This window comes from Vollenhovia emeryi, unplaced genomic scaffold (genome assembly GCF_000949405.1).
Source record: "Vollenhovia emeryi isolate VEMERY1.0 unplaced genomic scaffold, V.emery_V1.0 DF939141.1, whole genome shotgun sequence".
Lineage (NCBI taxonomy): Eukaryota > Metazoa > Arthropoda > Insecta > Hymenoptera > Formicidae > Vollenhovia > Vollenhovia emeryi.
In genome coordinates this window covers 414,467-439,108 of record NW_011967225.1, presented here as the reverse complement: position 1 = coordinate 439,108, position 24,642 = coordinate 414,467, and the positions used below count along the sequence as shown (strand labels likewise).

At 40.0% G+C, this 24,642-nt stretch overlaps 1 protein-coding gene and 1 long non-coding RNA gene across 15 annotated transcripts in view; one reads left to right on the top strand and one right to left on the bottom strand.

Moving 5' to 3' along the window:
• LOC105566931 (dystrophin, isoforms A/C/F/G/H-like) overlaps positions 1-24,642 on the top strand; it is a 510,950-nt gene that overhangs the window by 244,967 nt on the left and 241,341 nt on the right. The gene's annotated exons all lie outside the window — the stretch shown is intronic.
• On the bottom strand, positions 12,095-21,887 carry LOC105566930. The gene is made up of 3 exons (XR_001009321.1): positions 21,874-21,887; positions 13,233-13,235; positions 12,095-12,208 (listed from the first exon to the last, which is right to left on the bottom strand). It is a non-coding gene; the product is annotated as an uncharacterized LOC105566930 (long non-coding RNA).

Below are 24,642 nucleotides of genomic sequence, written 5' to 3'. Positions count from 1 at the left end.
TAATGATATTAAGTTCAGAGAATTTTTATGGAGTTTATACCGTACTGCTTTAAAGGTCTCGGAATATAATCGTTTATTTTTAATGACGTTGACGTTTAATAACATTTTTAATGATGACTGTGAAGCTATATAAACTTACACCTCTATGTCCTGAAATTTAAGTTCTGCTAATAACTTGATTGAGTGGTTTTGACGCGAGATTTCTCCAGAGGAACGCTATCAATTTAGTGAAATAATTTCAGAATGGATATTAATTTTGCATGGCGTGACAACCATCGATTAAGACTAAATTATGCGTCTCTTTCGCAAGTAATTCGGACTTTAGGATACAACTACAAAATCAGATGACGAATGGCGCCCACGGGAAATTAGAGCCAATTGCACTACCGAGACTGCGCACGTTTTAAACACATCGACGAATACGCATGTTTTGCACAAGACGTATCACTGGACAACACGGCGACTAATAATTTTTTTTTCCTTAGATACGCGTGGGACATTCTTTCGGGCGCGATGATTCGTTGCTAGAATGTCCTACTGAGAAACGCTTTCGCTACTGCATTGCGGTGGCCATGTGTAGGCCCGCAATGATCTATTTTTATAATATCAAAACACCATTTATTATGCCACTTCTGAGATATTGTTCAAGTGTTAATTGATATTGGCTAAATATTAATGTAATGACACATTCCGGAATTAATTTATACAAAGTCAACACGACTAATTTTATGTGTGGCGCTGGTTGACTTCGAGTGAATGCGCAGATTTTTGTTGTGCTCGATGCTCTCGGGGATTGCTATTAGTAATTTTTGCGGATATTCGCATGTGTGAGAGACGCCAGGCTGATCGATATCGGTCGCTACGACTACGAAGACCTACCGATGAACGCGTCATGCCAATACGATTTGGATACCACGGACGTCTCGCCGGCACGTACGAGAAAATTTTGTTCCCCGCGTGTGTCACGACCAACTGGTACGAGGCAACCCTGTTACCGTGCGCTTCTCGATGCAGTTTCTCGATATTTTATCATGTATTCCTACTGTGTCGTCGAAAGATGGCAAATAGTCGGTGCATTGACGTTTGGATCGCATTGGTTTCGCATTACTCTGGACAATATAGCTCTTTAAACACTTGTTCATCCCGGAGATAATGCGATTAAGAATCTAGCAACTTGATTTTCCATTTACCATTGATTTCATTTCAATAGAAAAAAAAACTGTATATCAAAGAAATCAGATTATAAATCTTGCAGACAAGTTGCAACGAACGATGCTGTATATTTTCTTTGCCGTGGACTGATTATGTTTTACGTTAAAAATTTTAATTTTTAATAAGTTTATAAGAAACATTTTTATGAACAGTTTAGAATTTAGTGATTCAATGAATTTTGCTATACACGCATTTTTATTCACACATGAATTGACGTATAAATTAACACGATTATGAAATGGGAAGAGGCTAACGAACGATATCTCTATTACGCATTAAAGTTCTCGTATCAAGGGCTGTATACTTCTTTTTCCACATAATAAACCGTAAAAATGTTAATGACCGCGGCGAAGTTTTCGATGTTGGCGCGAACACCGTAAATTGTATTAATATCCGCTAAAAGCTAAGTAACGTGATGCTCCATATACCTCGCTCTCGGAGCGATATTCTCTTACCCTCTCGTTTCTACTGTCCGCACTCGAGGAGCGCGTACATATATTAAGGATAAGGTAGTCACGGGAGATCGTGCTATTCTCTTTTTCTCTGCGGTAACCGACCCGCTGTTTCCGCTTTTACGGAGACGCAAATATTTCTTTTCGTTTGTATCTACAATTAACGCGTGGAAAGAGCGCCGCGGTTTCCACAATGCTGTTGAAGAACCAAGCGACATCGTTGTTTCGGAACAAGTAACTTTATATGAAGCCGTTATTGCTTCTCGTCTCTTTGAGGTTCACTTCTCGTGTATCACATAATTTCCCAAGAGTTACCGAATTATACATAATTTAGTCCTACACATTAAATCTCAGATATACTCCAACCAGATCTAATAGGCGGGTTGGTGAACGGTGGACGAGCTGTAGAAGTTAAGTAGGATGGAACCGCTGCTAGTTACGGAAGAGAAGGTACGGAGTAAGAGAGTGGCAACGCCCGAACTATAAGTACTTCTGATAGGATTTGCCTCCTCTCCCTCTCTCTCTCTCTCTCTCTCTCGCTCTCTCTCTCGGAGCGCATTCACGGCGTCTGCTTTGGGTCCATCTGCCTTCTCGAGGAGGATCGGTTTCTCCTCGTAGGACCGGAACCTCGTAAATCAGTAATCAGAATTCCTGGGGGCTTCGCCGAGGAGTAGTACGTTTACCACAGCCGGCTGCTTAAGCATGAAGATAAAAGGAGATGTCTGTCCGTCACGAGCGCGTGTCGATGCTGAAAATACATCGACGCTTCTTGGCTCCGATCTTCGTGGTTTCCTTCTTCGAATAATTGAACACAAAACTGGATTGTTAATTGGATCAGTAACAGAAAATGCATTTGCGTGAAAATTATAATTTCATCATCCTGGCGAGCAGCTGCCGCCATCGCTACGCGATACGTATTTGCCGAATCACCTGGGAGCGTTTTAAATTTTATCACGATAACTAGTGTCCGTAATTATTATGCTTTTAACTGCAACTGCTGCGCAGTTTACTGCAACGTGATTATGATGCATTATGTACACTCTCATTAGCCGCATTACTTTGAACGTTACAATACTTCGTTCGGTCTGATGACACATTTCTATCGGATGTAACGCAGCGTTATATCGCATTAATTTTAGAACTTAAAATTATACATTTCGCATTCGTAATATTCACTCTGTCTTTTTTGCTAAACATAATATCAGTCTCAGGTAAATTATAGACATTTAATTTAATATTATTACGGAGATTTACTTAAACAACCCCTTTATTATACCTTTTGATCTCTCGCTAACGTTGTAATATTATAGTAATAAAAATTATTAACTTTTTTTTTATATCCCATATACTGAGATTCTAATTTTTTAAATAAAACTTAAATTTATATTAATTACGCAAAAATGCACATTAAAAACGCTTAATACAGTAAAAATATAAAAAAAATATCCGTTGTCGTTATATTAAATTTATTCGAGAATTCCTGAATTTTATACGTCAATTTCACGAAGAAAAATATGTGAGAGTGAAATAAAATTATTTAATGCACTTGCCATTGTTAGATAATTATGAAATAAATTAATAAATTGAGCATGGCGTGTACATGTATACAATACGTATACAGTCGGAAAATACCCTTTTTTTTAAACTATTATTTAAATATATGTGGTCTCTTTTATACTGGCTAGGCTTCATAGCGGAGATTTTCGCCGTAAGCATTACAAATATCACTCGTCTGTAACGAGTTCTCGACCTCGCACTGAGATTTCTCCTAAATTCCCCAGAGTGTGCGAACTTCTCGAGCGTGTCATGACGCACGTTGAAGTTCCGTATCTCCAAGCGTAACCCATCATGAGCTTTCCGGGGTTTACATCCACCTCTTCTTCGGAAATTGCTCTACTCGTTATTCACGATTACTTGCGCTAATCTTATTAACCACGTGGCAAGGAATATATTATATTATATTAATTGTATCGTGATTCGGAGAATTTAACCTGGTATTTCTAATTATCTGTTTTATCTGCCGTATGATACATTAAATCGAGCAATTTTAATGAAAGCGCGTGACCGAAACAGTAGCGAGCGTATTTGTCATCATTAAAGGCGCTATGTATAAAGCCAACGGCACACGATACTATTTTTCCTACTGGATCACGGAAAAAAAAATTAGCTGCTGTAGCTAAATAACTTAGCAAAATATGGACAGCTAATATTTTTAGTTGTGATAGCTCAATATTTTGCTGTCGTAGCAAAATATTGAGCTATCACAACTAAAAATATTAGCTGTCCATATTTTGCTAAGTTATTTAGCTACAGCAGCTAATTTTTTTTTCCGTGATTGCTTACGAGAGCCAATCAGGTCGCAGAGTTTTCGATCAGGTGACTCAAAGCTGAATCCTGGTTGGCTCTCGTAAGGAATCCAGTAGGAAAAATAGTATCGTGTGCCGTTGGCTTAAGAACCGTATATTAATTTTCGTAATAATATTTTGTATTGTATTCAACGTCGAATAATAATTATTCTTCTAGTAAGTAATAGTGTGTTGTAGAGAAAATAGAGGCGCATGTAACTACGAGTATAATTATTATAACGTGAATACGAAACTATATTGTTATAATCAGTCGCGCGTATTATTCTTAAAATTTCGCTCGTAAATGTTACAAACATTATCCTGGGTTAACGAGCTCTCACCTTCCGCCAAGCTTCGCCCGAAATTCTCGGCAAGTTAGAACTTCGAGGTAGCGTTTTCACAAAGTTCTATACTGCAGTGTATAGCGAATTTTCGAGACTGCCGTGATTCTAATTATTTGTTTTATACATGGCACAGCTATATTTTATTAGCGCCACGTGAATATTAACAATGGCGCTTCGTCGTGCACCAGGTTGTGGCCTGCGAGAGAAATCGATAGCTGAAGAAAGTTTTATTTTTATAAATCCTACCTTTTGGATCTGTCGATGGCAGTGAATTCAGCGAAAAATTCAAAGCATGGAAAGACAGTTTTAGTTTGAAGATTTTTAGGCTAATAACTATCCGGACAACAATGTTTTTTATTAATCACGTAACAATGTAGTGAATGATGTTCTTCATATCTTGGCAATTTTTATTTATTATTAAATATTTTCACTTCCCAATTTTATAATAGTCTTCATCTGCGCACGTCAAAATGTTAGATCATAATCTTTTATTCCATATTTTTATGTAAAATTATTTTTAACTCTGCTCCGTTAAATCTATTTTCGATATTCAATTGTTTAAGGTACTATCGCGGAGAAGATTAAAGTTCGAGGCGTCTAAAATATCTTCGAGAACGAGCCTCGCGACATTGGTGTCATTTGTAATAGCCTCTCTTCGCCCCTTTCAGTGCCGCAACTTAATGCGAAGAAAAACGCTTCGTTATAGCCGCGACGCTTTGCAGTAAATCACATTCGTAAATGTTACAAATATCGCCGGAGCTTAACGAGCATTCACCCCTTCGCAAGATTCGTTTGAAATTCCCAAAGGGCTCGAACTTTAGAAGCGTGTCGTGACGGGTGGCGAAGTTCGTACTTTGAAGCGAAGCCCTGGCGATGGCCTGGGCTTTCACAGGACTCAGGAATTATACGTGGCAGCGTCCTACCGCTGAGAGTTCCCGGGTTTAATTCGTCTATGCAATAATGTGCAGTGTCGGCCTGTTCTCTTTCCTTTTTCTCGATTGGATGAACCCACCCTTTCCACGTTCGTTCCCCTTTTTCTTCATTCTTTCTCTTTCTCTCTACTTCTCGTTTTATTCGGTCACAAATATCTCTGATAACTCGCGTTCGTCTGTGTTCTGCCCACTGCGTGGCAATTCTTTTGGCTAAAAATAATCTTAACATATCTCTCTCTCTCTCTCTCTCTCTCTCTCTCTCTCTCTCTCTCTCTATACGTCTCTGTCTCTCTCTGATCCTTCACTCAAATACTTGAGATTTGAGTTTTCGGTATACCTGTCAAGAGTTTGGTGGAAATTACGTTAGCAATGAGAAACTTGGAAACTGGCGTAACTTTAGTTACTATTTGCGATCAGCATGTTGCAACAATGCATCATTACGTTGCATTCTCCTTCGTGATCATTGCGTAGAGTGGAACCTCTATAACTGCGATATTGATTATTGCTATAGACTCTTGCACATTGCATTTGTCCTATTGCCGATAGTAGTCGCATATTGGATTAATATTAGTCATAATAAAGGTATATTTAGCATTTTTGTTAAAATTGCGGTTAGCTATTCACATACAATCAGGATGAAATTGCAGTTGCATATAATAATCCTTGGTTGTGATTAGAACTGAAAAGTTTTTACCAAAATACGCAAATACCTTTTTAACTTATTACATTGTTGCAATACAACTATATTATTTTATACAATAACTTCCTCTATTCGTAATGTGATTAAATAGGAAACAATAGTGTTACTACGAATTGCTACATTTATTTATTAGTTTTAGTTGCAATCATTCGAAATAAAATTACGTTTGTCTAATATATTTATAGGATTTTAAAAATTTTGAAATATTTTTTCCGCTAATAATATTTAAATAAGGATTAATATTTACGTGTCGAGAAGCATGTTTATTACCGAGATCATAACGCGATCGTTTTCTAGAATTTCGAATCAGGTTATTCTACGGGACTCATCCATTATTCATACCCATTACTCTTGATTGCAGGGTTGCGATGAATATTGTACACTTATTAGCGCGCTCCCATAAGAGCAGTAGCGTATTGGCGTGGTTCTCTCACGTAGTTACCCAAATATGGTAGTCAGGTTACAAAGAGGACCAACGGTGTGATCTTGTTCTTCCGTTTGCTGCATAGGTTCGTAATTGGGTGGATTGTGTTGAAATGCAGAAAATATTGTAAAAACGTAATAATATCTGACGAATGAATGATCAGGATTGAAACAGAGAAACAAGAAAGTATTTCCTGGTGCATAATGCTATTTCAGGAAAGCGAGAAAACATTCTTAGTTTCGTGTAAACATATTTTACAAATTAAATTTGTTGCAGAATACATCAATTGGAAAAGAGCGTCGCGTAATGTATTGTGGGAATCTAGTTCAAATATTTCGTATAATAGAACTTAAAATTTTAGGAAACGAGAAAATTTGAAAAAGAAGATAACACAGGCATAACGACGTATTTTTTTATACAAATACACTTTCAGGCAGGTTTACTAGAAACGCTGAATTTCATAAAGAATTTATATCTTTTCCTCTGCCACGAGAAGACTTAAAAATCTGTTATTCATTCCTCCTGAAAAATTTAATAAAACAAAATTTCCTTTCACGACAACAAGTCCCTCAACAGCTACTAGACACGACACATTTGAAGATACTCAGCTTGTTGAAACTGGGTGATTGTATGTAAATATTCTGATTGGAACCATAACACCGCGTTGTTTCGTCTCGATGTCAAAATCGATGTCTTTGAATGTTTCAACCTGTTCCGCCGCGCCGGTGTGGTTGAGATATCTCTTCGTTAATGGCATATTATTAACCATCGTTACGTGTGAAGGCAAAGGGAAGAGGGATCGTTACGAAGAGTGCTTATATTTCGTACTGCCGACGTAGTTCGTGCGGGAAATAATAGTCGCATAAATCTTGGATAGGTAACATTGCGTCTGGATCCTCGCCAGAGTAACGCATAGTATTCAATGAGTGCTCGTCGGTATATTTCTTCGAGTAATAAGCGCATACGTTGATGCGCGCAATATTACCTTAAAAATGTTCCAATCAAGTGGCACAAAAAATATTTTATATTTTTACATGCGGATTTATTAAATCGGTGTAATGGAAATCTGTCATTTACACATACGTCCTGCTTTAGGAATACAGGCAGATAGATAAAAAATTTTATTTGCATTTTATTTTAATAACATTATATTGCATACGTGAAAGTTACTGACATAAACAAACAGTGAGGTTAAATATTCAAATATTTAAAAGATTACGTTTAATCGGACTTGCTAAGAGGAAAAGATACTTTAAATATGATTGCTAACTTAACTCAAAGTTGAATTTTATCCAAAGACAATAATCGTATCTCTGTAAACTATTTTTTATTTTTATACGTTCTGATACCTGAAAATGTCTCCAGAGAGGCGGGGGATTCTTTGAAATTTAATATTTAAACATTACTTAGCGGTTTCCTTAACTGTAAGATGATACGCCGGAAGTTTACCTTTCAGCACGTCCTTGAAGCTGCGTCTTTATCTGACAGGGTTGTGTAACAGCGACTGCGATCGCGGTAGTCAGGTGCATTAGAGGGTCCTTAAAGTGTCTTTCGCAGTTACCGGTTAGCCAGCGAGGCGGAGCGCGAATGGGTACTAAATCGTCAAGTTTCTCTGTAATTACAATCGCCCGCTGTAAATGTATTGTCGGATTTTCTTCATGCTGCAGCGCGCGGATGTGAGTTCACGGTCTTGTGTTACGCCAGATATTTTCGGGCTGGAAGTCGTAGCTAATTCATTACTTCATTGACTTCCTCTCGGGTTGGCAATAGCAGATAGAGAGGAAGTCGGTCGAAGCCATGTGCGGTTCATTTAATTAACGGGAGATTAGCTCGGCCGCATTTCCGTGGACTGCCAGCACTCCACTATGTATATGTACCGCCATTGGCACGGCAAGTTAGACATTCCCTGTTAAATCTGCATTTCCGTCTTCGAAGTTTCGAGGGGACAAAGTGAGTGAGCACGGTCGAACGAGAGAGGCTGAAGAGAGGCGGAACAACGTGGCCGGGCTGCAACCACGAGGAAGGCTCGGGGAGGCGCGCGGACGAGAAAGATGGGAATGGGAGGAGAGAATAATCTACCTGGTGCCGGCGTCGCCTGGCGTAATACTTGCCGAACAATCGGCATCGAGTGCGACGCGAGTGGTGGTCGCCACCGCCGCCGCCGCCGCCGTCCGGGATTCCGTCTCGTGAAAATAGTGAATTGCCCACCTTAGATACCTGCCTTAGCTGCCGTGGCAGTGCCGGGAAGCTGCGAAGTTAAGCGAACTCTATTGCTTATCCGCCGGCGATCTCGGACTACCGAATTACATTATCGCGATGGCAATACTATTGGCTCGCGGTTGTTAGATTTAGTTTAATCGTCGTTACCTCATAACATCTCTGCGTTGAGCGCGCTAAGTGTTAAATTGCTATGGTACACCGAGCCATGTACCTCCTGCCGGGAGGTAAATACCTCTTAATGGCTCTCTCAATTATCCCGACAAGACTATTAGGAAAGAGACGGGTCGCTCGCGCTTTAGATTTTAATTTTGTTTTAGTCCGAAATGCGCAACTCGATTTTACTTGGCTCGCTTACGAAAGTTTCCAACTCCGAGGATGAGAATGTATCGCTGAAGATCCCGAAGTGCGAGATTCGTTAATTCCACGAGGCAACGCAGTCGAATTAACTTATCGTCTAATTTTTCGTTAAGACACTTTAATTGACTAATCGATTTTCCTCCAATCTCAGTTGTTCAACTTCCGTAGTGTGAGTATTCATGACGCCGTTTGGTAGTTGAACCGTAGAACCCTAAAGAGTTCGGTTCCGCGAGAAGCTTGGAATCACGTGTTTCTGTATTTTTTTTCCCAATAAAGCGAATATTCCAAACGTTGCTGAAATTTTAGCTCAAAGCTTGATTTTCCGTGTTATTTGTAATTCAGCATATTTATTAAAGTACAATAATTACCCGACCAAAGGGAGAGAACGGAAACACTGGCATTAATTTTATTTCCCCGATATTTAGTACTGCGGGTTATATGTGCTTTACATTGTTAAATAATCTTTAAAGTTGGTACATTAATTAATGGCACGAACATGCCAACAGCACCGGACGTGTCATGAATATTTGCAGGACTGTCGATGCCCGGAGTGCGGCGTTGCTAAGGTTAAAGTTTACGTGGACTCGTTAATTGGTTCGCTTAGACTGACATTTCGTGCCGCAAACATAGCGACGTGGCGTTTGTAGCGATGCTTGGACGGGCGATGCGATAAACATAGATCATCCGCGGCCGACGGGGCGCATCCGAAATGCGCGGTGCCGGGTTGTATCGATAAACCGATCGCCGGGTGCGACGTCGCCGCAATTGATGGACCACGAGCCGCCGATATTGTTGTGACGATAATGACGACGTTAGTGACGTTCGCTTATTACTGAAGCGGCCACTGCATCGTAATAAGCTCCGCATGCGGACGCAGTGTCGATGAATATTCAAACGGCGGCACTTCAAACTGCGCGCGACGCGCTTCAGGTTTCCTCGAATTCGACGGCCGAGTGTTCTTAATTCAGTGAACATCTCAATGGCAATCAGCGTAATAACATCTGTGCCCTGAGATTTGTCGGAACAGAAATAAAAACGGTACAATCGAATTGTGTATACACATATACAAGAGCGTGACGTAGTAATTATAAAAGGTATGTATACTATAAAGGGTGTCCCAGGAGGAAAGGTCAATATTCTGGGAGGTGATAGTATCGGCCATTTTAAGCAAAAACGTTCATACGAATATACGTCCCATTCCCCACTGTTTCCGAGATAGAGCTACTCGAGTGTCTCGTGTATTCACTCTTCTTCTCTGCACTTCACTCTTCATCCAACCCTATAAACAAAAATCCAATGGGGTTACGTCGGGAGATCTTGGTGGCCAATTAATGGCGTTGCCACGACCAACCCACCGATTATGGAAAGTGACGTTGAGGTGTTGCGTCACAAATCGGGTATAATGAGGAGGAGCTCCGTCATGCTGAAAGTATGATACATAACACACCGTGTTGTTCTGATAATGCATTTAGCAGAAATTCGACGTAATTTTGTCCTGTCACAGGATCTTCTAAAATAACGGTATTTGCAAAGTAATTTTGCAACTGTACATTCAAGTAGCTCCATCTCGGAAACATTGGGGAACGGGACATACATTCGTACGAACGAGTTTGCTTAAAATCACCGATACTATCACCTCCCAGAATATTGACCTTTCCCCCTGGAACACCCTGCGTACATTACAACGGAGGTAATGTCAAATTTCTTTCTGGCATTTATTGCATAATATTGAATATTGCGTGACAGAATGTTACGATGGCGATATTTGAAGCAATCGATTACAGTACAAATTGAATGGGTTTGTGTTGTTTCGCGTTGCCTCTTTCCGATTTGCAGAATACATGAATTGTAATTTTACCTATGTCTGCCGTAAGAACTTTATCTGAATGATGTTGCTTTTTTTCAGCAATTTTTATATCGCTGTAGTTAAGATAATCTGAATCTAAACTGAGTTAAATTAAATCTCCTTCAGAATGAAAGTTCTGTTAAGTTCAATAACGAACTATATCATTAAAACGTCGTTCGTGGAATAAATGTTGAGGAAGTATTATTGTTTAATTAAGTTTAATAACGCTAGGAAGAACAGCTAAAGATTTTTATACATACTGTAAATACATTTGGCCGCATTATGCAGTTCGTATTATTTAAACACGGTTGTATATACATGTATGTTCTTAAATCGGATGCAGTACGGAAAGGGTTACTGCGAAACGCGGTTGTATAAGACCAGCACCTCACAATACCGGTCCATTTTTTAATCGTATCTAAGAGACTTTTAAGGAGAAAAAATATCCTCCTTCGCAACTGCTACTTTTTGCATGCGCATTTCGCCCGTCTCTCCTTCGTTATCTGAGGATTTACAAAAACGCGGCGAGCAGTTTAAGTTGTTTTAACTTTTTAATTTTCTGCATTGACCAGTTAATTAATGAATGTGGCCAGCTGAGGTCGAACGAAATTTGGAATTTTATTGTTACACTGGCAATTTGAAGAAACTAATCTTGAACTTTTTAAGTTGTACGATAATTCGTGATAAACATGGACGATTTATTTTGTGCCGAATGCATTCACGACTTATGTGGGTGCTTAGGATACAAGTATTTTATTTGGGTTCCTTTTGACACTCGGCCGCGATACTGAGTATCTAAGAGGACAAAATACTGCACTTTGTGTACCATTTTACGATTTGAGAATCCGTTACTTGGCATATTGACTGGATTGAAGATTTCTAGGAAATCTTTTCCAGAGAGGAGCAAAATAAATACATGAGCATCTGACTCTTAAGATCATTAGCTAATATTGAAATCTACACTGCGCCTGACTCGCTTTTGCTCTTTTCATCTTTTTATATCGTTTCTATATTGCAACCTTCACTACTTATCTATCATCTGACTCAAGGCAGCAGCACACGATACTGCTTTGCCTATTAGATTGCTTGCGAGAGTCTATCAGGATTTAAAGCCAACGGTACACGATACTATTTTTCCTACTAGATTGCTTACGAGAGCCAATCAGGATGCAGGGTTTTCGATCAGGTGACTCAAAGCTGAATCCTGATTGGCTCTCGTGAGCAATCCAGTAGGAACATTAATATTTTCTATAGGCTATAAAGCCAGAACTCCGTCATTTCGGACAGCAAATCATACCTATCTGCCTTAAAGACAGTTCTCGGGCTGTATTAATTTTTTAAAAATTATTTATCGGTTCTACTGCATAGAACTCTTTCTAGAACTATTGTAGAACTCTCATGCGATAAAAATCCTAGCAGAAATAATTAGGAAATCATCCGGGGACAAAGTGGTTTGCAGCGTGAAGTTAGCAAATCAGTTTGCACTTTTCAATTTTTTGGTCTTAAAAGCCAGAACTATGTGTTTAATGTATCAGGAACTCTAGAACTATTAGAAAGGAAGTCAGAACTCTAAAAAATTAGTGATTGTCCAGGAAATGATATGCCAGCTTCACACACACCTCGTTATATGCATTTGTATTGAGATATATATGTGTATTTCCAAGTCATGATTGTATGACACGGTCGTTTGTACATATATGTAAATTCAAGCTAATGATTCGGTACTGCGGACCTTTACGTACAGTTGGCTGCATAGTGAATGAGCACGTTTGCGTGTAGTGGTGCCTATAAATTACGTCAACACATCCGGCACGTCGACACGCCGAGCTTCATCCGATTACGACGAACCGGCCGCGCGAAAATTCCGCACGAACTCGCGACTAATTGCGGCGAAAAATTTTTTTCCTCCCCGCGCTCACTTTCACGACTCCGTTGCGATCGAGCTGCGCGAAGGTGCGGAACGGCTAATTTCACCGTGGCCTCGCAAGCCTCCGAGCTCGCGTCGCAAAAGCTCGGTGACCGGCGTGTAAGGCAAGTGCCACGTGGTACGAGGTGTGTTGCGAAACTACGGCGATCCGTCGCAAATTCAATTTTCGAAATACCCGACAGTTCGAAGTTCACGTCGGTTCGAACCACCGGCCTGTTTGCCTGCGTGTGTGTGTGTTTGTATGTGTGCGTATCAATGAGCCGCGGCTGCACGGCATGCACTCATATGCGAGAAGGAGAGAGAGAGAGAGAGAGCGAGCGAGCGAACGTGCAGTCGTCGCCAAATGTCAACATAATTGGATACGCACGACGCGAGCTGAACGGCGTTCAGCGCGAGAGAAGCGGAGATCGCTATTAGCGACGTGCTCGCACGTTGCATCGGGGCGGATTGTCACGCGGCGTTACATCTCCCGCAGACTAGGCAGTTCTATTTTCAGCAAGGTGGCATCGATCGCCGCTAAATTATTTCGAGTGGCCTACCGTATATGGCGCCGTCGCCTGAGAAAACTGACCTACATCTTCTCCGGCGTCGTCGCCGGGACTTTTTTTATGCACGGTCGTAAGCGGAATTAAATCGCCAGGGGAGGATACGCACTGAAATCCGAAGGGGTTCGTTCGTTCGGAAAGAGACGAGGATGGGAAGGGATAGAAAATATATACGGTTCCAAAACTACGTTCGTACACCTTTTACCATTAAAGTTACTTTACTCGAGCCGATTTATAGGAACTCTTTTGAAATGCGTAAAAAGTAGTTCGTACCGCATGTCGAAAATAATATCGAAAATGTCACATAAACGTGAAACGTGTTCAGCGCCCATCGTTTCGTCTATCCAGGACTGCACTATATTTTTCAGACAAGTTTTCGCAGCGCGGTTGTATATATAGTAGTTTTGGTATAAATATTTCACTGAGAAGTTTAGCGTAAATCCAGCAACTTCAGCAATGTACATTGACAGACGGTAAATGCTACAATATGTATCGTTGGCTGATTTTCTAGACGTAGTTTCCTTTGCTTTTCACAATATACAGGGGGTTCTGTAATACCCGCCTCACCTCTTATTTACGGATAGAGCAGATTAGACTGAGTTGAAAAGTCCTGTGCGATTTTGTAATTTTCGCAATGGTTAACGAGTTATTAATTATGAAAAACGCTGTCTTAGCCCGGCTTACCGTCCAATTCGAAGCGCGGCGAGATGCGGCCGTCCCGCGATTGGCGTTGCTAGACACACGGCATCTCTGCGCTTGAATTGAGTAGGCCGAGCTAAGACAGTAATTTTTAATAATTAATAACTCGTTAACTATTTCGAAAATTGCAAAATGGTACAGGACTTTTCGACTTATTGTTAGTCTAGTCCGCTCTATTCGTACACTGAAAAAAATTTCTGGTTGAATATGGACGAATCAGATAATTCCTTTAGGATTTGCCAGAATTCCTTTAGGATTTACCAGAATTTCTGTAGGATTACAGGAATTCTGGTAAATCCTAAAGGAATTCTGGTAAATCCTAAAGGAATTATCTAATTCGTCCATATTCAACCAGAAATTTTTTTCAGTGTAAACAAGAGGTGAGGCGGGTATTACGTAACACCCTGTATATATATTTTTTTAGAAATAGAACGGAATCAATATCGTATAATTTCACTTATATTATTTATATCGTTTCATTTTATTGCATTTATTTGCGTGACGTGCAATTTATTTCATATTTATTAAATTGGTTCAGGAAAGTATTTACTTGATCAGTGGCTTACGTTTGGTATTTGTGTTACATTTGTAAAATACGATTCAATGCTATTTATCAAAATTGCAACTGTGTCGCGTCGATAATACTATTGAGTTCATTAATCTTTTAGTTCTCAGTATACCTACCGAAGAATTAAGCGACAACAATGTAGAGACGTATAATATATATTAATGCATACGTGTATTGCATCGCGAAGTCCATTTTTAGCCTCTGTATTTTCCATACGAGCAAAGAATTTCAAGTGTTTTCTATGCAATTTAGTATGCAGAATTATATTACAATTGTCACACTAGTTTGAGATAATGAGGTATTTACAATTGCACAAGTTTGATTCGCGTTTACACGGGGCATTCATAATCATTCAAATAATTAGTATCACCTCCGGCTGTTGTTAACGGCGATAAACAGCGCGAAGTGGATGGTATTTATGATCTCGCGGCATATACTTGCCTTTGTGAATTTCCACGATTATAATTACATTCATACATTTCGTTATTATATCGTTGCCTTCTAATTAAAGGCTAACAATAAAACTAACTGCACTAAATGCCAGTTCTTAACAGATTAAGAGACATGATACCTTTTCCATCAACGACTAAAATAATATAATGAAAACAAGCAATTTTCGCTGGGCTGAGCATCAAGATTACATCTTGATAAATATGCTATGAGGTTTTTAAATATTTACCTTATTTACTCGTTTCTTAAATTACTTAGCAAAATACTTGAATATATCTGGTGTTATTTTGAAATGGGAGCGCACTACCTTTGATGCTTGATGTGCTTTCAGTAACCCGTTGCCGCAGGAATGCAAAATGGACCCCTGTGGGTTTACGTATGAGCGGCTCTATTGTACGCATTACCGAAATTTCACAAGGCGTAGAAATTTCAGTTTCATCGCGTGTCACCAGGATTACGCGCAAGCAGCATAAATTATTTACCGTGGTCGGTTAACGGGGCGTTTACGCAACTCGATTTTACATACGCGGTGCACAACGACGGCGGTGATATATTAAGCGTGGGAGAAATGTACCGCAAGGCTAGTTTAACAATCGTTGTGTTATTAAGATTGTGGATTAAGACAATTATTTCGCTACGAGTCGGCTGGACACCGGCGTTTTAAATGGATATGCACTATCCGATTTTTAAATTAAAGAGTGAGAACAAGCGTCCATAGGCAAATGGCCTGATTCTTTTTCGCATTCGATTTTGGTCGCAAAGTAGGTACCAAACGAAAGGTCTCGTCAAGCTGATTACAGATATGTCAGATGTCTCAGAGTGTACCTATTTATCGTATCAGAGATATCGGACTCCGAAGGTTCCATTTCATTCCAAACAACCGATTGGTGTCTGTCCAGACGGCTTCATCGCTTACGTCCTGGGAATTTTTGGAGTCCGGTATCTCTGGAACGTTAAATAGGTACACCCTGAGACTGACATATCTGCGATCATCTTGACGAGACCTTTCGTTTGGTACCTACTTTGTGACCAAAATCGAATGCGATAAAAATGGGGACAATCTTGTTCTCGCTCTTTAAACTGATATCGTTGCGAACTTGGCGCGAAGTAACCAGATGAAGGAAGTGATAAAGAACTCCAAAATAGCCGAACATGTCGCGTAGAAATTCAAAAGAGAAACATCTACTTTTAAACTGTTACATTAATTTATTGTATATTTTTAGCTTGGACTCTTGTGCGCATTAAAATTTTTCAAATATTCGAATCAATTCAATTTGTTCTTGTTCTATTCTTCGTTCCGTTAAATTCTAATTTAAAGAGACAGCGAATCTTATTTTCATTCGTTCGTTTCTTCATTCGTTCTTAATAACACGACAGGATTAAATGAAACTATTATCTTATTGCAGTTAAAAAAATTTCTCTCTAGAAATACTCTTTCACTGTTACCTTTCGTACCCTCGTCTCGCAGTAAAAGTCACCACGTGTTTATAATGATTCGGGTCAGCGGTCACCGTCGCGTCGACCGTCTGGCGTGGCCCATAGCGATAAGGTTTTATACCGTTACGATTTTTATGTGCGGAGCGAATCGCTTGATACAAATTGAACAAGGATCTATGAACGGAAGAACAATTTTGTTATCTTTGAACAATAGAAACCTTCAAAGTTCACATCGTTGTGGCTGGCTTGGGTACTCAGTGGATCGTTTACAGGTAATTTCGTGGTTAATATTATTTTATGGAACTAATAGGTTTCTTCAGAATAATTCCTTACGGTATAGCTGCTACACAACAAGTCCTTTTACTTTTAATGCTTATCTACGTTTTACTAAAAGGACTTATTGTTATTAAATATATATTCCCGTTGATTTTAATATCAAAGCAATTTTTTTGAAGATTATTAGAAATATTGAAATGTATTAAATGTCACTTAATTACATTAAGACTTCTATTACAAATTATTTAATTAAGTTGTGCAAAGTAAAACGTGGGACTTTTATTCGAAGCTTAAGCAGTATAGTTAATTATACCGGCAATCCTTTGCAGATGGATAGTTCGTTGTATGGAGTAAAAAATGATGGTACTATATAAAGTATGTATTTCATGTACGTGAAAGAAACTATAATACTGTTGTTGAAACTCATCTTCAGCCTCTCGGGGTATTGCGATGGAGTTAAGCGGTGCGATTTTTCAATTCTGAAAGTCGTTTCGTGTATTATTAAAATGCAACGTTAGCTAAGAATTATGGGCGTAATGAATATTCCTGTTATATAATGAATCTGAAAAATTCCTTTTCCCAGACGTGCGCGCATTTTTTTTAACGGATGCAATCTCTCGTTAGAAGTTGCCGAGTAATTCTCCGTGCAGATGCAAGTACATATTTATCATTTAACTTATCACCGCGTTATAGATTTTTATTGCAAGGCTGAAAAGAACAGGGGTTATTAGTTTGAGCTAAAAGTTCTCTTGCAATTTTGCGACTTTACGTGCTTCTAAATTGCGGGGGGAAAAAGGGTTTAACAGTGCCGTTCTAAATCCAATTACGCTATTTTGTGCGGCGAGCGTCGTTCTCGAATCAAACATTTTGTCCACATCGTGACCCGCCAGAAATTTCTGATGTGTGAAAGAAAGTTACGAAAATAATCTTGAAAGTTCTGTAGTAGAAGCTCGAGCCAATAGAAAGGCCAATGATTTTTCGCAATTTGTTATCGATTGCTCGCGCCTATCTTTACGAGGACAGTCTCGTTGCACAGCTACAGTGCAATATTAAAAGTTGCATCAGACAGCAATATTATTTCTACGCATCGTATTCTCATATAAGTATAATTCATAGCAATACCAAAAAATAATCATGGAAATTGTGGATTTAATTTAAGGAATTTTCGTTGTGTTTAACATTAAATTTAAATTGTATTTTAACGACGATCAATTTCGATGATTATTTAACGTAATTCTAATTTTTATCTATTTCTTTTTAATGCCACTTGCATGAGCGGACCGTGTAAAAGTGCGGCAGACGGATTTACAAATCCAGAATTTCATAAGACATACAATGTATTTATAACCGGATGTTATAATTCTTAAAACAGATGTACACTTTATACTTTAGCGTTCCGCGAGCAAAGAATATAATTGACACGCGAAGCGACTGAAGATGGATGTGAAGATGGATATGAAACTAACGATTTATTGATGACTGTACCCAAGAAAACGAGGCTCCGATCTTTTATTATCGTGTCTTTTGAAGTCTCGAGAATCATCTTTCTTGACATCTACGATGTCAAAGCTCGTTTTGCCAATCATCATAATAGTCAGTTATTTTGCTGATCTATTTGCTGAAATCTCGCAAATAGGTTCCTCGTTTCTCTTTGTCTGAAATGGAAAGGTTTTTCTAATATTGCGATAAGTTATATAGATCTGGAATGAACGTGATTACTTAATACTAAAGTATTAAGAAAACATTAAAGCAATAACAAATACATATTATTATGTCGATGACGTCGGCTTTTATTACTATCTATTGCCGTCGTCTCAACTAACTTTTTTTTCGCGTACCTAAATAAACTTTCGAGAGTGCCGTCGAGCACCTGCCAGCTAAATAACATCGTTTCCATCAGAAGCAACAGTAAATCATCGCGGATCTTGCGCGGGGGAAAAGAGCGGAAATAAAGTCGGCCCAGGAAGGAGGGCGCGCCTCTCGCCGAACTGTGAACTTTCGTATGAGGTTGCAATAGCGTTTTCATCCGATATTAAGAAACTTTCTATCGGTTCTCGTACTTGGGCAAAAACAAGATGAAATAAACCCGGGATAGATACACGCGAGACGTCGACGGCGCCGGCATCGTCGACGGGATTGCCGGGGTACGTGAGCGGGATAGAGCCGGCGGAACGTCATTAGTGCCCGGATGGATGAGAGCAAAACAGGAACCACTCGTTATCCAGATGGGCAGTAGCGCCATATCCCCGGGGATATATGCAGCAGGCAAGATGATGTCGAGCGAAACGTTTTGCATTCATCCGACACCGGGACGCCGGATACGTAACATTCGAGCAATCCGTGGACTAGAATGGACGCTCTAATTCCTGCATCAGCCAATAAGCCTAATGGAGGACGTTAGCTTGCTCGACGAGGCGTGACGCTTAGTATGAAGGGGCCCATCATGCGAATGGCGTCCGGTGTAACTGACGCATAAACGTCATCGGACGATAAAAAGATTTCGCGAATGCTTGAACGGATCTGTTGGCGACGACGAATTTTGTCGTTCTTGCCTTTGCTGATTATATACCAAATGTATTCTTGAATCGTTCATCAGTCAGGGTGTGAGACGTGTGATTCTCTTAATCGCGCGCAACGATTGTGCGATCGTCTGGATGATTTTACTTAAATCGCCTTTAAATCGTTCTGCTGACAAAAATACTCGTTCGCATTGAGTTACTTCTGTTGATTACAATATCTCGTTACCGAAAAACGCCACTTTGAAGTTTCCTTCGAATTAGAAGAGAGTTGACGCGACAATTAGGACAACAAAGGCAAAAGTCCCTGTGCGCGGCCGACGTCAATATTGTGTCGGAGTGGCTAATGCGTTTTCCATTTAACAAGTTTGACAAAAATTTGGAATTTCTTTCGAGTACATTTCGCAAGAACTGCATTCAGGATAATCGTCCCTAATGCTGCTTTCGGAACTCGCCAAGTTAGATTACAGCTTACATCAGAAAGTTACCGTCCTTCTCGAGAGCGACTTAAAATGTATCTAATGGATAATTCAGAGCGCGGATATAAGTTATAAAGTTAACTAGAGCGCGTATATAAATTATATGACCGGCTCCCGCGAGCGCGCGAGTGAAATCTTTTGCTACCCTTCGCCGGCCCGACATGAATATTACTAATTTCTTATTGAATCGGGTTATTCGCCCTTCTTTCGCGAGGCTCTTTGTTCTCCCCCAAAGCGCATAAAGAATTTTCCCGGCCGGAAGCGGTGCGCCATCATCGCATTATTCTTACCCGCGCTATAGCCATCGTGAACGAATAAAACGATCCGCGAGAGGTGCGTCACCCGCCCGTCGCGTTCATACTTCCTTCAGCGCTTTTACCAGCTAATTGGACCAGTGTGAAACGGGAGCTTTTTCGCTATGGCTTTTTATTTGCGGTTTTGCGTCCGACTTTACCTTAACACTGGCAGTACTCGTGAACAATCGCGAACGACTAATTTGCAGCTCTCGGTCGTAACCACCGAGTTAAGTAATGTTAAAGGTGGTACAATTCGTCGTTTACAGCGTTACGTTAGCGGTGGCACAAATGGAGAAAGCTTACGCTGCGCGCCGCAAAAGTTCAGAGCCTCAGCTTGTTATGCGGCACTGAATGCCTCGGTTCTTGTTAAAAGTAAGATAATATTAACAGAAAGTTTATCTATTCGGATATCGAGTGGATTTTTACATTGTGCGCTACCATTGTAGCTTTAGAATTCAATAAATACCCGTTGTGCGGCTTCCTTCCTTATTACTTTTTTAATAGAAGAAATTGCAGCTTTTATGCCCTTTTTGTTTCTCATATTTATTGTTAATTATTTGTTATTCGTTTAGATATCAAGTTATTTAAGATTAAGCATATTCGTGTACTTTCTTACTTAGATTTTTTATTATTATAATATTGAATAGTGATGAAGGAATAGTAATGTGTTATAGTAATCATACGTTTTTTAATTCATTGCCATATTAAATAGCTGCGTTTAAGAGATGCTCCATGTCGATAGACTTCTCTACTTTTAATGAAACACATGTTTACTGTATATCCCCTGTATTTTTGCGAAGTAGAGATTTTCATGTTTGAAATGATAAATTACACGTCAACTTCCCGCGGGTTTTCCATGCAAGAGAGAAACGGAAGCTCCGAGAAGTCAGTTCGGCCCCGAGCAACGAAGCACAAGTTCTTGGAACGCAAGTTTCGCCGCAATTCACGGACCACGTGCTACGGATATTTGACGTCGGTGTGACTTGCAGTTGCGCGTGAAGGCAAGACAAGACAAACGGAACTTAAGTTCCTCTCTTGGCCGATCGATGCATGACTCGCAGGGTCTGTGCGGATCAATCGTCATTCGCGAAAGAAGACAAATTTTCGACTCGCTGTGTAATTTCACATTAAATACGCGACAGAGATTTAACCAAGTTGGTTGGGGGTTGTATTATAGTTTAGAATCGACTCTACTCCAAAGTTAGTGCCTAGATTTCGGTTTTACTCCCTTTCTTGTTTCGTGTTTAGATTACATTTTTTAGCAACTTACATTTTGAAAAGTGCGTTATGAATCTTTTATACAATACATATATAAAAACTAAGTTAAACGAAACTATGGTAAAACGGCTCTAGGAAATTTGGTAAATTTATATGATACGGATCGATGGCGCTAACGAGGGGACCGACGACCGACGACGCGAAACGAGCGCGGCGTGAAAGAACCGAGAAAAAAATGTGCGTCTTCCCATTGTAGCTCTACGTTACACCGAACATAATAGAGCTTTCTAGGGCAGAGGATGCTGATAGTTTGCATTATTGTACGAATGGCCGCATTTTTACACGTGAAACGATGATACTTGCTATTCAGAGACAGTAACTGCAACATTTGCTCGGACGTTTTTGTGCTAAAACGGATTTGTCTATAGTTATATGAAGATAAAAGTCATCTCAGCGGGATTCAATGGCTAAACCGGCGCCAAACTATATATAAATGAAATGAGAGACAGTGCAAATTTCCTTTTGCCAAGTCTGTGTTTATTATCAGCATTAGTTAATTAAGCTGCAAACACGTCGGACAAGCCTATTATTTCATAAGTAATATCGAATTGAAACAGTTATCAGTTTCACAAACTCTTAAATATTATAGGTCTTGTTAAGAAACAAATATATACAATATATCAAATATCGTGTATGTTTATATGAGAATTTGTATGAGAGAATTGATAGATTTTAACGTTGCCGAATTTTCCATATGATTAGCAAAACATAGTTAGGTAGTTGCGATAGCTGATTAATTTCGACTACGAATATAGATTAAAACTCAGCTTCAGCTTCAATTACTGGATACTGCAACTTAATCGAGTTGATTAACGTTCTAACTATGAATATGGCTGTTAGAGACTGTAATTCTGCAACGTGGCATCGGTGTAACTCGAAGAATATCGATTCCCCCCTCGGCACACGAGCAAACGCTCTTCGTTATCGCAACTAGAATATATATTATCAGTGATATCATTTGTTAATTCCCAAGCTGCGCAAATTTTTGCGCAAGTATATTATGTACCGGGCTAATTGGAGTTGACCGCGATGAACCACTTAACATTTTTAATCACGCTTAACACCGTGCCTTTTTCCAACAATACGCTGCTACCTTTGTAAAGTTGTTCGTAAACTTCCATTAAATCCCACGTCGAAACGGCACCGCGTAGACTGGTGAATTTACGATGTAGGTAAGCAGGGTAAAAGTTTCATCTCGCCGGAAAAAGTGCATCCAACTACATCGTTGGCGTGAAACGATCATTCCGCGCCTTCATTTTTCACTAATATCAATGGAGATCTTTTCTCGATAACCCGACTACACTTTCCGAGGACGCCTCGAGAAATCCTGGCCGGATCTGATCATCGCGGTGAAGTATCGGGCGTGTGCAAATTGATTCCTTGTGTTCGCACTTAAGTGCTTTCTTATCGCAGACGCGGATTTGGGCCCCGGCCAGCGACTATGACGAATGGCTCGCGACAACGAAAGAACGGAGTCGCGAAAGTCAGTTGAGAATAAACGAGCGCCTTCAGCCCGTCAACAGGTCGAGAGCTGCCACTTCCTGTCGCCTTCCGGCAATAGCAATATGACTTTGGACGATAATGGATTCGCCATGACGTATTTTTTAGCACGAGAATTACAGTTCGCTCATTCTCGGGCTTTCGGAGACGAGAAGGATTATTCGCGTAATAAGTTGGATAGCTTTGCCTTATTTCTAGAAATGTCTCGTCCAAAGCTATCCCTGCTACGTTTGTCCGGTAATCATTGCCATTTTTCGAATTGCCTCGAATCATTTTGCAACAACATACACGCAAGAGATACCCCGAGTGCTTTGACAGCCTTGTTTACTTTTTGAGATTATGCGCGTATATTTTGTCGACGATCGAAATTAATATTAGATCGCAAATGTTTACGCACATGTGCTACGTCTCATACATGGAGATATACCTGCGGAGAAAATTTCAAAACGCTTGTAAAATATGCTCGCCCTGATATCCGTCTACCGCTTACTCCGCTTGTGATACGTAACTGCGATCATCTTGCACGAGAATAATGTGAAGAATAATATGAAGGTACGAGACACCGTCTTTCTTCAGAAATACCATACCGATTCATGCACGATGCACTCGGAACGACAGGCAGAAGTGCAATATAGCGCTCTCGCTCGCAGCATCCGTTGAGTTTCTTCACGCTTTTTCGTTCGCGAAGGTTACATTGTTAAAATAGAAATAATTCAAGCGTGTTCAAGCGTAAGAAATGAAAATCAGGCCAAGTGACAAATTGTTACTAACTGGATGTTAAAGAGAGCTTTCGACGCGCAGAGCCGGGACTGGACATTTTGGCGCCCGAGGCCAAAGAAAAAAGTGCGCCCCTTAGTAACAAACAAATATTTCTTTTACGGCGTATAAAATGTGATAAAAATAATTTTGATTAGTTATATTTTATAGATTAATATTCATTTTATTAGAACATATAGTCATCATGTATGCAGGTATGCGTTATAAAAATTTGTATTGCCATTTTTGCGCCCCTACAAATCGTTTACACGAGGCAAGTGCCTCGTTCGCTGCACCCTAGTCCCGGCTCTGTCAACGCGTTCTTCTCTTTCTTCCGACAACGCTTGTCGTGTAACGTTATATCATCCACCTTTTTCCTCAAAAGACTCGAATATCGTTATTTACACCTCTGTTGTGTTAGTTAAGTTTAATTCGGACCATTTCTAAGTGCTGCGTTTCGGAGTTACGTTCGCAAACGTCGTCGGGTCGTGTGTATCATTAAGTGAGGCTTCGTTTGCATGCGCATGACTCGAACCAGCCGAGCTACCGAGATCTTGAATGAAGACGCTGTTCAACCCGTTCACCGTATCCGAGTGTGTATCGCGGAGTATCGCGCTGCGTACGCGACACGCTTGGCGCTTTGCATGATATTACGAGTGAAATCTGGAAAGCTGGATTCATTCTAATTCGCGATTCTGCAGTTTCTCGGTTGAAAACTCATTTGACGACGGGAAAATCTCCTTGTGGCATACCTGTGTAATTATAAATTCAACGCACAAGCTTGTCTTATGTAGAAAATTATTGTACAATCGAAACACGACTGCAATGCACACACGATCCTCGTTTCTTCTCCCTTTCTGTACATTTCGACTCGACGTATTCCCTTAGGGGGAAGGTTCTTACACGAAACATTATATGAGACATCGAATGCAATTTGCGTTACTTTACTCGCAGATCAGCTTTCCGCTATGGTCCAAGAGCACTGAATTTTCGATGCGTGCCCGTGGATTCGTATCCTCTAGGGAGAGAAGGGGAGGGGAGAGAGAGAGAGAGAGAGAGAGAGAGAGAGAGAGAGAGAGAGAG